This window comes from Arachis ipaensis, chromosome B05, assembly GCF_000816755.2.
Source record: "Arachis ipaensis cultivar K30076 chromosome B05, Araip1.1, whole genome shotgun sequence".
Lineage (NCBI taxonomy): Eukaryota > Viridiplantae > Streptophyta > Magnoliopsida > Fabales > Fabaceae > Arachis > Arachis ipaensis.
The window spans coordinates 132,745,533-132,759,252 of record NC_029789.2 but is presented as its reverse complement, the minus strand read 5'-3'; positions in this window follow the sequence as shown (position 1 = coordinate 132,759,252).

Below are 13,720 nucleotides of genomic sequence, written 5' to 3'. Positions count from 1 at the left end.
CAGTAACTTTTTTTTTTTTTACACATGTTGCTTTTAATATTTATATACTATTTTTTTTATTTTAGACTTCAGCCCAATATCTAAAACTTACAAAAAATCTAAAACTTATAAAAAAAATAGTTAACTTGATTAATAGGTTACCTTTTTAAATCCAGACCACTCAAATAAAATATAACAAATAAAAAGTTTACACTTAACAAATTAATAAGATGTGCAGCACTCCATACTTAGGAAGAAGTGTTTAAGAATGAGCCCAATTAAGGTACTAAATTATATAAATAAATCTTAGTTGCCAGTTTGACATCAAAATTAACATACTAAATTTCACGGTATTAAATTATACACTTGTGTACCAATTTTTCTTATAATAAACTAAATAAAATGTACTCCCTTTGGTTCCCTTTACCTTTATACCTCATGAAGACAAGTTTGTTCAAAAGGCTACTTGCCTCCGCCTTTTCATTCTTAGTAAAGAATTTTTTAACATCTTTCAGAAACTGTTTGGCATCTTTATCCTCAGTAATTGAGCCCCGAAATGCCTCAAGAATTGAGCGTTTCATGATCATGGTGCTCATTCGATTGGATCTCTCCCACTTCTCTATTTTAACCTCATTGAGATTTTCTGGAGTGGAAGTGGGTTTCTCTTCTCGAAGAGCTATATCCAGATCCATACAACCGAGGACAATCTCCACGGTATCTTTCCAAACTTTAAAGTTTGAACCATTCAGCATAGGAATACTGCTAATTTGTGCAGAAACATTGGTAGCTGAAGCCATAGTTTTTTTTTTTTTTTATAAGAAGGAGGCCAAAAGGCCCAAAGAAACAAAAAAAGCACTAAACAGCCACTATCCTTGTGAACTTCATTCCTCTAATGTCAGCCAAGAGATGAAATTTCAACCAGAGAGGAGGATGAACGTATCCTGTGATTCCTGCCTCTTTCTCATGACCCTTCTTCGCAAGAGCATCTGCGCAAAAATTTCTTTCTCTGAAGATATGCTTAATTCTGAATTTGTTCAACCTTGTGAGAATCTCCTTAATTGATCTAATAAGTGACGAGCTAGCATGAAGATTGAAAGAGCGAAACTCTCGCGCGATCTAGAATTTTCACAAATAAATTTCCGTTGTAAGTATAGCTTCTAGACCGACAAGAATTCCTTTCTTACAAAAGTTTTGTTTGTCACTAAAGCAAACCCAATAAAATTGATAACCGAAGTATTGAAACCTCGAGTCGTCTTCTCAAAGAATTGCAGGGAAGTATGACTTATCATTAGCTATGGAAAAGGTAGAATTTTTGGGTTTTTAAAATAAGGAACAAGTAGCTTAAACGACGAGAAAAATAAATTAATAATTATATAAAAAAAAGAACTCTTGGCAAGATATGAGAATTTTGAAGTCCTATCCTGGTTATCCTTATCGATGGTGATGAGAATTAAGTTTTAATCCCACTTAGTTAACCTTTACTAAAGCAAAGGAAAGTCAAGTGGACTAATTAGTTTGATCTTCAGGTCCTAGCCAATTCCTAAGAAAGGACTAGAGTTATTGGAATTCAATTCAATTAGCAAAAATAACAATTATCAATCACGATGAGTTTGATAACTCAAGAGTCTCTAATTAATCAATTAAAGCCAAGAATATAAAAAGCCAAATAAGAATCATAAATCTGAAATACCTCAGTTTATATTGAATAAAGAAAATCCTAACATGAATGGTTCATAAGTCAATTTGGCAACATAAGTAATTAACAAATAAAAGCATTAAAGTATCTGAAAGTAGAAGAGAAATATAAAGTAAAAAGAATATTGAACCTGTGACTAAAGATGAAATGAACTAAACTAATAGAAATCCTAAAATCCTAAATCCTACGAGAGAGAGGAGAGAGCCCCTCTCTTTAAAAAACTACATCTAATCCTAAAATTATGAATTATGAATGTATGATCTCCCTAGTATGGATGTATTCCCCACTTTATAGCCTCTAATCTATGTTTTCTGGGCCGAAAACTAGGTCGAAAACAGCCCAGAAATCGTTGGAGAAGAAATCTGCCACGCTGATTTTCGTCACTATGACACATCCGCGTGGAGCACGCATTCGCGTCACCTAGCGGTATGGCCACTATGGCAAATTATATATCAAATCGAATCCCCGGACGTTAGCTTTCTAACGCAACTAGAACCACATCATTTGGACCTCTATAGTTTAAGTTATGACCGTTTGAGTGCAAAGAGGTCAGGCTGGACGGCTTAGCAATTTCTTCAACTTCTTGTATTCCTTCCATTTTTGCATGCTTCCTTTCCATCCTCTAAGCCATTCCTGCCGTGTAATACCTGAAAACACTTAACACACATATCACGACATTGAATGATAATAAGAGAGAATTAATATTAGCAAATTTAAAGGCCAAAGAAGCATATTTTCGATCATAGCACAAAATCCGGAAGGAAAACATAAAACATGCGAATAGTATGAATAAGTGGGTAAAGAGTTAATAAAAGTCACTCAATTGAGCACCAGATAAACCATGAAATAGTGGTTTATCAACCTCCCCACACTTAAACATTAGCATGTCCTCATGCTAAGCTCAAGAGAAACTATAAAGGGGTGAAGAGGAATGGTAGAATGTATGAAATGCAACCTATCTATATGAATGCAACTAAATGCAAAATGTTTCTACCTACTTGGTCAAAAGCAAACAAGTTCTCCAAGACAAATGCAAACCAATTTTCACTAATTTAAATCGTACAATAAAAAGCAAGTAAACTTGTAAGAAGACAGCTCATGAAAGCAGGGAACATAGAATCAAGCCTTGAACCCTCACTCGTAGTGTATATCACTCTAGTCTCTCAAGTGTCTAGGGTTAATCACTCTACTATTCTCTAATCATGCTTTCTAAACTTTGTTCTTCATCTAACCAATCAACAAAATTTAGTATACCAATGCAAACATCATAAGGTCTTTTCAGGGTTGTAATGGGGCTGAGGTAAAGGTAAGGATATATATATATATAAGGCTAAGTGAGCTAACAAAGTGAATCCTTGATTAGTCTAAGATCTCACCTAACATATACATACTTTATATAATTTAAAATGCTTTATTTAGCTACCCAAATTTTTCCCACTTTTGTATTACATGCTCATGTATCAAACTTATTTTTGAATTTTGTCCCATGTGCATTGATTCTTTTTATTTTACATTTGGGGTAATATATATTTTTTTGTATCCCCTTATTTAATTACTTAATAAATTTTTTTTTATCAATGCACATGGTAATTTAATTATTTTGATTTCACATGAGCATGCTTCCCAAATTTTCAAATAACTTGTTCAATTTAATTCCCTACTTTTTCCTATCATCCCATGTTCCCATAAAATTCCCCACACTTAAATTATACACAATATCTATCTTAAGCTAACCAAGGATTCAACTTGAAATTTTTATTTTATTTTTCTGTTTAAGGCTAGTAATGTGGTTATGAAATAGAAGGGGGTTAAAAAGTTCAAAGTGGCTAACAAGGGCGACATAAAAGGGTAGGCTTATTTAGGATAAGTGAGCAAAAACAAGTAATGGCCTCAATCATATGCAAGCATGTAAATACACTAAATAATGGACATATAGAATGGAACAAAACAAAGATTGCAATTATAGAGAAGAAAACACACAAGAATAAAAATTTATGGTTAAATAATGTAACCATATAAATAAGCTCAAAATCTCATAGGTTGTGTGTTCTTTTGCTCAAAAATCATGTTCCAAATACAACTTCCAAACAAGTTTAACACAAATTTTTCAATTTAAATTAGTGAAATACTATAAAAATTTCTTGAAAAAGAAAATATTACTTCAACCAAGTAGTAACTAAATGCATAAAATCAAACAAACATGCAATCAAATATGCAAATGCAACAATGAACAAACAAAGAAAATAGAGTATTGGTATTGAAAAGAAGGTAACTAACCCCTGGAAGTCGGTATCGACCTCCCCACACTTAAAGATTGCACCGTCCTCAGTGCATGCTAAGATGTGCAAGTGGATGGGGGTTGTGGTTCCTCAGCTGGGGCTCTTTTTGTTCCTTTCCTTGCCGGTAGTTTGGGAGTAGCTTTCTCTTTACCCTTCTTGGTGGCCATTATGAAAAGGAAAAAAGAAAGTAACTTTTAAAGCTAAGGGTTAGAGCAAGGAAGAGAGCGGAAAAGGTGGTAATCAATGCACAATAAAGAAGAATGACATTAACACATGGTCATGACTACATGTGAAAGTTCATCAATGAAAATATAGCAAGTGCATGTAATGACAATTAAATGCAAGATGTTTATTGGCATGCTGGCAAAGGCATAAGTAGCATAGATCAAGCATTCCATGTCCAAGTTAGATTACAAAGTCTTTCAAACTAACAACATGTTTGTAATAACAATTATATTTAATTAATAAAATATAAAAAGGGTTTTATGAAAAGCAAGCATTTAGAGTAGTAGAATAAAAGAAATCTAAAAATAATGCATAATGCCATACGGGTTTTTTCACAAACACTTAGCATGCATGGTAAATAAGTTATTGAAAGTATTAAATTGAACATGCAAGCAACCCTATAAAAAGTAATATATAATTGTCAAACAATTCCTAATAATCCACAAGCAAAATCTAGAGAATAATGACCCAAATAAATTTCCAACACCAATTAAAAGAAAAAGAAAGAAAAAGAAAAAGAAGGGAAAGAAAAAATTTAGATTTGGGGAAGAAAAGATAAGATAGTTGGTGGTGATTTGGATAAGTGATGAGCGGATAATTTATACGCTTTTTGGCATTATTTTTACATAGTTTTTAGTATGATTTAGTTAGTTTTTAGTATATTTTTATTAGTTTTTAAATAAAAATTACATTTCTGGACTTTACTATGAGTTTGTATATTTTTCTGTAATTTCAAGTATTTTCTGGTTGAAATTGAGGGACTTGAGCAAAAATCTGATTCAGAGGCTGAAGAAGGACTGCAGATGCTGTTGGATTCTGACCTCCCTGCACTCGAAATGGATTTTCTGGAGCTACAGAAACCCAAATGGTGCGCTCTCAATTGCGTTAGAAAATACACATCCAGGGCTTTCCAGCAATATATAACAGTCCATACTTTGCACGAGTTTTGACGACACAAACTGGCGTTCAAACGCCAACTTTCTGCCCTATTCTAGCGTTAAACGCCAGAAACAAGTTGCAAATCAGAGTTAAACGCCAGAAACAGGTTACAACCTGGCGTTTAACTCCAAAAGAAGTCTCTACACATGAAAGCTCAATGCTCAGCCCAAGCACACACCAAGTGGGCTCGAAAGTGGATTTCTGCATCATTTACTTATTTTCTGTAAGCCTAACTACTAGTTTAGTATAAAAACTACTTTTAGTGATTTATTTTATATCTCTGGATAATCTTTTGAATAATTTGGTGTTCTGAGATCACGTTTAGGGGGTTGGCCATTCGGCCATACCTGGACTTTGTTCTTATGTATTTTCAACGGTAGAGTTCCTACACACCATAGATTAAGGTGTGGAGCTCTGCTGTTCCTCATGAATCAATGCAAAGTACTATTATTTTTCTATTCAACTCAAGCCTATTTTTTCTCTAAGATATTCATTCACACACAAGAACATGATAAATGTGATGATTATGTGATGCTCATCACCATTCTCACTTATGAACGCGTGCCTGAGAAACACTTCCGTTCTACATGAAAACAAGCTTGAATGCATATCTCTTAGCCTCCTGATTTACGATCAGAGTCTTCATGGTATAGGCTAGAATTATTGGCGGCCATTCTTGAGATCCGAAAAGTCTAAACCTTGTCTGTGGTATTCCGAGTAGGATCTGGGAAGGGATGGCTGTGACGAGCTTCAAACTCGCGAGTGTTGGGCGTAGTGACAGACGCAAAAGGATCACTGGATCCTATTCCAACATGATCGAGAACCGACAGATGATTAGCCGTGCGGTGACAGCGCATTTGGACCATTTTCACTGAGAGGACGGGATGTAGCCATTGACAATGGTGATTCCCAACATACAGCTTGCCATGGAAAGGAGTAAGAAGGATTGAATGAAGGCAATAGGAAAGCAGAGATTCAGAAGGAACAAAGCATCTCCATACGCTTATCTGAAATTCCTACCAATGAATCACATAAGTATCTCTATCCTATTTTATATTTTAATTATGTTTTAATTATCAAAATCCCATCACCATTTGAATCCGCCTGACTGAGATTTGCAAGATGACCATAGCTTACTTCATACCGACAATCTCCGTGGGATTGACCCTTACTCACGTAAGGTTTATTACTTGGACGAACCAGTACACTTGCTGGTTAGTTGTGCAAAGTTGTGAAGAAGAATTAAGATTATGAACGTGCGTACCAAGTTTTTGGTGCCGTTACCAAGGAAAGAAACAATCACGATTTTGTGCACCAAGTTTTTGTCGCCGTTACCGGGGATTGTTCGAGTTTGGACAACTGACGGTTCATCTTGTTGCTCAGATTAGGTAATTTTATTTTAATTTTAAGTTTTTGTTTTTATTCTTTTTATTTTCGAAAAATTTTCAAAAAAAAAAATTAAAAAAAAAATAATAAATCATTCTATGGCTTCAAAATTTTGAAGATGAATTCTAGAGTTTCATGATGATCTGTTGATATCTGGCTGGCTGTAAAGCCATGTCTAATCTTTTGGACCAAGGTTTCAACTCATCATCACAAGAACTTTTTTTGATTTTCATCAATTCAGCTGTTGTATGCCTGATTTGTATCTTAAAGCTTGGCTGGCCATTGGCCATGTCTAGTGTTTTGGACCGAGCTTTCACTGAAGGCTTGGATGGCTAGTAAGCCATGTCTAATTCCTGGACCGGAGCTTTAGACTCACATTGCGTGATTCATGGAATTCTCATTAGAAATTTTGAAATCCTTATTTTTCTTTTCCAAATGATTTTCGAAAAAAAAAAATCCAAAAAAATTAATAAAATCATAAAACCAAAAATAAATTTGTGTTTCTTGTTTGAGTCTAGTGTCAAATTATAAGTTTGGTGTCAATTGCATCTTTGTAATTTTTCTTTGAATTTTCGAAAACCCATGCATAATGTTCTTCATGATCTTCAAGTTGTTCTTGATGATCTTCTTTGTTTGATCTTTGCATTTTCATGTTTTGTATCTTTTCTTGTTTCTCATATGCATTTTCAATTTGTTAGTGTCTAAAGTTTGAAAATTTCTAAGTTTGGTGTCTTGCATGTGTGTCTTTTCTTGAAAATTTTTAAAAATAAAGTTCTTGGTGTTCATCTTGACATTAAAGGTGTTCTTGATGTTCATCTTGACATTCAAAGTGTTCTTGCATGCATTGTGTGTTTTGATTCATAATTTTCATGTTTTGAGTCTTTTCATTGTTTTTCTCTTCCATCATAAAAAATTCAAAAATCTAAAAAATATCTTTCCATTTTTCTCTCATAAATTTTCGAAAATTTGAGTTGACTTTTCCAAAACTTTTTAAAATTTAGTTGTCTCTTATGAGTCAAGTCAAATTTTCAATTTAAAAATCTTATCTTCAAAACCTTTTCAAAAATCAAATCTTTTTCAATTATCTTTACATATTTTCGAAAGCTTTTTAAAAATGATTTTCAAAATCTTTTTCTTAATTTCATTTCATAATTTCAAAATCTTTACTAACAATTAATGTGATTGATTCAAAAATTTTAAAGTTTGTTACTTGCCTATCAAGAAAGGTTCAATCTTTAAATTTTAGAATCATATCTTTTAGTTTCTTATTAGTCAAGTAATCAACTTTAATTTTCAAAATCAAATTTTTAAAAAAAAAAATTTCAAATATTTTTCAAAATAAATTTCAATCATATCTTTTTCAAAATCAATTTCAAAATCTTTTCTAACTTCTTATCTTTACAAAATTGATTTTCAAATCTTTTTCAATTAATCTTATCTTTTTGTTTGATTCATATCTTTTTCAAAACTACCTAACTAACTCTCCCTTTCTAATTTTCGAAAATCCCTTCCCACTTTTTCAAAATTCCTTTTTAATTAACTATTTTTTTTAAATTTTAATTTAATTTAATTTTATTTTCCTTCTTAAATTTCGAATTACAACTAATATTTAAAATAAAAATAAAAATACTTTTAATTTATTTTAATTAAATTCGAATTCTTCTCTCTCTCATCTCCTTCTATTTATTTATTCATCTACTAACACTTATCTTCTACCCAAAATTTGAACCCCATCTTCTTCTTTGTGTTCGAATTTTTCTCTTCCCCTTTCTTCTATTCTCCTCTTCTCCTACTTACATAAAGAATCTCTATACTGTGACATAGAGGATTCCATATTTTTTTTATTCTCTTCTTTTTCATATGAGCAGGAACAAGGATAAGAATATTCTTGTTGAAGATGATCCGGAACCTGAAAGGACTCTGAAGAGGAAGCTAAGGGAAGCTAAAGCACAACTCTCTGGAGAAAACCTGACAGAAATTTTCGAAAAAAAAGGAGACATAGCCGAAAATAATAACAATGGTGGAGATGCAAGGAAGATGCTTGGTGACTTTATTGCACCATCTTCTAACTTCTATGGAAGAAGCATCTCACTTCCTGCAATTGGAGCAAACAATTTTGAGCTTAAGCCTCAATTAGTTTCTCTAATGCAGCAGAACTGCAAGTTTCATGGACTTCCAATGGAAGATACTCATCAGTTTTTAGCTGAATTCTTGCAAATCTGTGACACTGTCAAGACCAATGGAGTTGATTCTGAGGCCTACAGGCTCATGCTTTTCCCTTTTGTTGTAAGAGATAGAGCTAGAACATGGTTGGATTCACAACCTAAGAATAGCCTGAACTCTTGGGATAAGCTGGTCAGTGCTTTTCTGGCCAAATTCTTTCCTCATCAAAAGTTGAGCAAGCTTAGAGTGAAAATCCAAACCTTTAGACAGAAGGAAGGAGAGTCCCTTTATGAAGCTTGGGAAAGATATAAGCAACTGATAAAAAGGTATCCTACTGACATGCTTCCAGAATGGAGCATCATATGTATATTCTATGATGGTCTGTCTGAGTTGTCAAAAATGTCATTGAACCATTCTGCAGGAGGATCTCTTCACGTGAAAACCCCTACAGAAGCTCAGGAACTCATTGAAATGGTTGCAAATAACCAGTTCATGTACACCTTTGAGAGGAATCTTGTGAACAATGGGACGCCTCAGAAAAAAGGAGTTCTTGAAATTGATACTCTGAATGCCATACTGGCTCAGAATAAAATATTGAATCATCAAGTCAATATGATTTCTCAGAGTCTGAATGGATTGCAAGCTGCATCCAACAGTACTAAAGAAGCATCTTCTGAAGAAGAAGCTTATGATCCTGAGAACCCTGCAATAGTAGAGGTAAATTACATGGGAGAACCCTATGGAAACACTTATAATCTTTCATGGAGAAATCATCTAAATTTCTCATGGAAGGACCAACAGAAGCCTCAACAAGGCTTCAATAATAATGGTGGAAGAAATAGGTTTAGCAATAGCAAACCCTTTCCATCATCTTCTCAGCAACAGACAAAGAATTCTGAACAGAGCCATTCTGGCCTGGCAACTATAGTCTCTGATCTATCCAAGACCACACTAAGTTTCATGAATGAAACAAGGTCCTCCATTAAAAATTTGGAGGCACAGGTGGGTCAGCTGAGTAAGAAGATTACTGAAACTCCCCCTCAGTACTCTCCTAAGCAATACAGAAGAAAATCCCAAGAGAGAGTGCAAGGCCATAACCTTACTTGGTGTGGCCGAATGCTCAGAGGAGGAGGAGGATGTGAATCTCAGTAAGGAAGACCTCTTGGGACGTCCTCTGGACAGAAAGGAGCTTCCCTTTGAGGAACCAAAAGAATCTGAGACTCATACAGAGACCATAGAGATTCCATTAAACTTCCTTCTGTCATTCATGAGCTCTGATGAATATTCTTCCTATGAAGAGGATGAAGACACCATTGCAGAGCAAGTTGCTAAGTATCTAGGAGCAATCATGAAGTTGAATGCCAGTTTATTTGGTAATGAGACTTGGGAGGATGAACCCCCCTGTTCACCAATGAACGGAGTACATTAATGAGGCAGACATTGCCTCAGAAGAAACCGGATCCCGGAAAGTTCTTCATACCTTGTACCATGGGCACCATGACCTTTGAGAAGGCTCTGTGTGACCTTGGGTCAGGGATAAACCTCATGCCACTCTCTGTAATGGAGAAACTGGGAATCTTTGAGGTACAAGCTACAAGAATCTCATTAGAGATGGCAGACAAATCCATGAAAAAGGCTTATGGACAGGTAGAGGACGTGTTAGTAAAGGTCAAAGGCCTTTACATCCCTGCTGATTTCATAATCCTAGACACTGGAAAGGATGAGGATGAATCCATCATTCTTGGAAGACCCTTCCTAGCCACAGTAAAGGCTGTGATTGATGTTGACAGAGGAGAGTTGGTCCTTCAGTTGAATGAAGACTACCTTGTATTTAAGACTCAAGGTTTTCCTTCTGTAACCATGGAGAGGAAGCATGAAAAGCTTCTCTCAGAACAGAGTCAAACAACACCCCCACATTCAAACTCTAAGTTTAGTGTTGGGAGGCCACAATCAAACTCTAAGTTTGGTGTTGAGAGGCCCCAACATTGCTCTGATTCTCTGTGAGGCTCCATGAGAGCTCACTGTCAAGCTATTGACATTAAAGAAGTGCTTGTTGGGAGGCAACCCAATGTTATTTAATTATATTTATTTCTTTTCCATTGCTATTTTATGTTTTCTTTAGGTTGATGATCATGTGAAGTCACAAAAACTACTGAAAAATCAAAAACAGAATGAAAAACAGCATTAAAAAAAGCTCACCCTGGAGGAAGAACTTACTGGCGTTTAAACTCCAGTAAGAGGCATCAAACTGGCGTTTAACGCCAGAAAGAAGCATCAAGCTGGCGTTAAACGCCATAAACAAGCACCAGACTGGTGTTTAACGCCAGAACAGAGCATGAAATTGGCGTTTAACGCCAAGAATGGGAGAAAAGATGGTGTTAAACGCCAAAAACAAGCAGCAAGTTGGCGTTCAACGCCAGATATGCATTCTAAGGGCGTTTTGCACGCCTAAATGGAGCAGGGATGCTAAATCCTTGACCCCTCAGGATCTGTGGGTGCCACAGGATCCCCACCTATCCCACCTCTTCTTCTCTCCTCTTCACACCTTCTCATAACACTCTTCCCCGAAAAACCCCACCTACCTCCAAATTCAAAATTCTTTTCCCTCCCACACCCAACCCTAATGGCCGAAACCTACCCTACCCCCACCCCTATATAAACCCCTTAACACTACTCCAATTTCACACATCACAAACACCACTTCTCCCCTTGGCCGAATACACTCTCTCACTCCATCTCCTCCATTTTCTTCTTCTTCTACTATTTTCCTTCTTCTTTTGCTCGAGGACGAGCAAACCTTTTAAGTTTGGTGTGGTAAAAGCATTGCTTTTTGTTTTTCCATAACCATTAATGGCACCTAAGGCCAAAGAAACCTCAAGAAAGAGGAAAGGGAAGGCAATTGCTTCCACCTCTGAGTCATGGGAGATGGAGAGATTCATCTCAAAGGTCCATCAAGACCACTTCTATGAAGTGGTGGCCAAGAAAAAGGTGATCTCTGAGGTCCCTTTTAAGCTCAAAAAGAGCGAGTATCTGGAGATCCAACAAGAGATTAGAAGAAAAGGATGGAAAGTTCTCTCTAATCCTATTCAACAAGTCGAAATCTTAATGGTTCAAGAGTTCTATGCAAATGCATGGATCACTAGGAACCATGATCAAAGTATGAACCCAAACCCAAAGAATTGGCTTACAATGATTCGGGGAAAATACTTAGATTTCAGTCTGGAGAATGTAAGGTTGGCGTTCAACTTGCCAATGATGCAAGAAAACGCACGCCCCTACACTAGAAGGGTCAACTTTGATCAAAGGTTGGACCAAGTTCTCATGGACATATGTGTGGAAGGAGCTCAATGGAAAGTTGACTCAAGAGGCAAACCGCTTCATTGAGAAGACCAGACCTTAAGTCTGTAGCTAGAGGATGGTTGGAGTTCATCCAACGTCCAATCATCCCCACTAGCAACCGGTCTGAAGTTCCTATAGACCGGGCCATCATGATCCATAGTATCATGATTAGGGAGGAAGTGGAAGTTCATGAGATTATACCTCAAGAACTCTACAAGGTGGCTGACAAGTCCTCCACTTTGACAAGGCTAGCCTTTCATCACCTCATTTGCCACCTCTGCAATTCGGCTGGGATTGACATAGAGGAAGACATCCTCATTGATGAGGACAAGCCCATCACTAAGAAAAGGATGGAGCAAACAAGAGATCATGGACCTCAACAAGAGCATGAGGAAATTCCTCATCATGAAATCCTTGAGATGCCTCAAGGGATGCACTTCCCTCCACAAAACTATTGGGAGCAAATCAATACCTCCCTAGGAGAATTAAGTTCCAACATGGGACAACTAAGGATGGAGCACCAAGAGCACTCCATTATCCTCCATGAAATTAGAGAAGATCAAAGTGCTATGAGGGAGGAGCAACAAAGACAAGGAAGAGACATAGAGGAGCTCAAGAACACCATTGGTTCTTCAAGAGGAAGAAGGCGCCACCCCCACTAAGGTGGACCCGTTCCTTAATCTCCTTGTCTATATATTTTCCTATTTTCATTCTCTATGCTTTATGTTTATGTCTTATTACATGATCATTAGTGTCTAGTGTCTATGCCTTAAAGCTATAAGTGTCCTATGAATCCATCACCTCTCTTAAATGAAAAATATTTTTAATTACAAAAGAACAAGAAGTACATGAATTTTGAATTTATCCTTGAAATTAGTTTAATTATATTGATGTGGTGGCAATACTTTTTGTTTTCTGAATGAATGCTTGAACAGTGCATATTTTTGAATTTGTTGTTTATGAATGTTAAATTTGTTGGCTCTTGAAAGAATAATGAAAAAGGAGAAATGTTATTGATAATCTGAAAAATCATAAATTTGATTCTTGAAGCAAGAAAAAACAGTGAATACAAAAGCTTGCAAAAAAAAGGGAAAAAAAAACAAAGAAAGAAAAAGAAAAAGCAAGCAGAAAAAGCCAATAGCCCTTTAAACCAAAAGGCAAGGGTAAAAAGGATCCAAGGCTTTGAGCATCAGTGGATAGGAGGGCCCAAAGGAATAAAATCCTGGCCTAAGCGGCTAAACCAAGCTGTCCCTTACCATGTGCTTGTGGCGTGAAGGTGTCAAGTGAAAACTTGAGACTGAGCGGTTAAAGTCGAAGTCCAAAGCAAAAAAAAAAAAGAGTGTGCTTAAGAACCCTGGACACCTCTAATTGGGGACTCTAGCAAAGTTGAGTCACAATCTGAAAAGGTTCACCCAGTTATGTGTCTGTGGCATTTATGTATCCAGTGGTAATACTGGAAAACAAAGTGCTTAGGGCCACGGCCAAGACTCATAAAGTAGCTGTGTTCAAGAATCAACATACTGAACTAGGAGAATCAATAACACTATCTAAATTCTAAGTTCCTATAGATGCCAATCATTCTGAACTCCAAAGGATGAAGTGAGATGCCAAAACTATTCAGAGGCATAAAGCTACTAGTCCCGCTCATCTGATTGGAGCTAAGTTTCATTGATAGTTTGGAATTTATAGTATATTCTCTTCTTTTTATCCTATT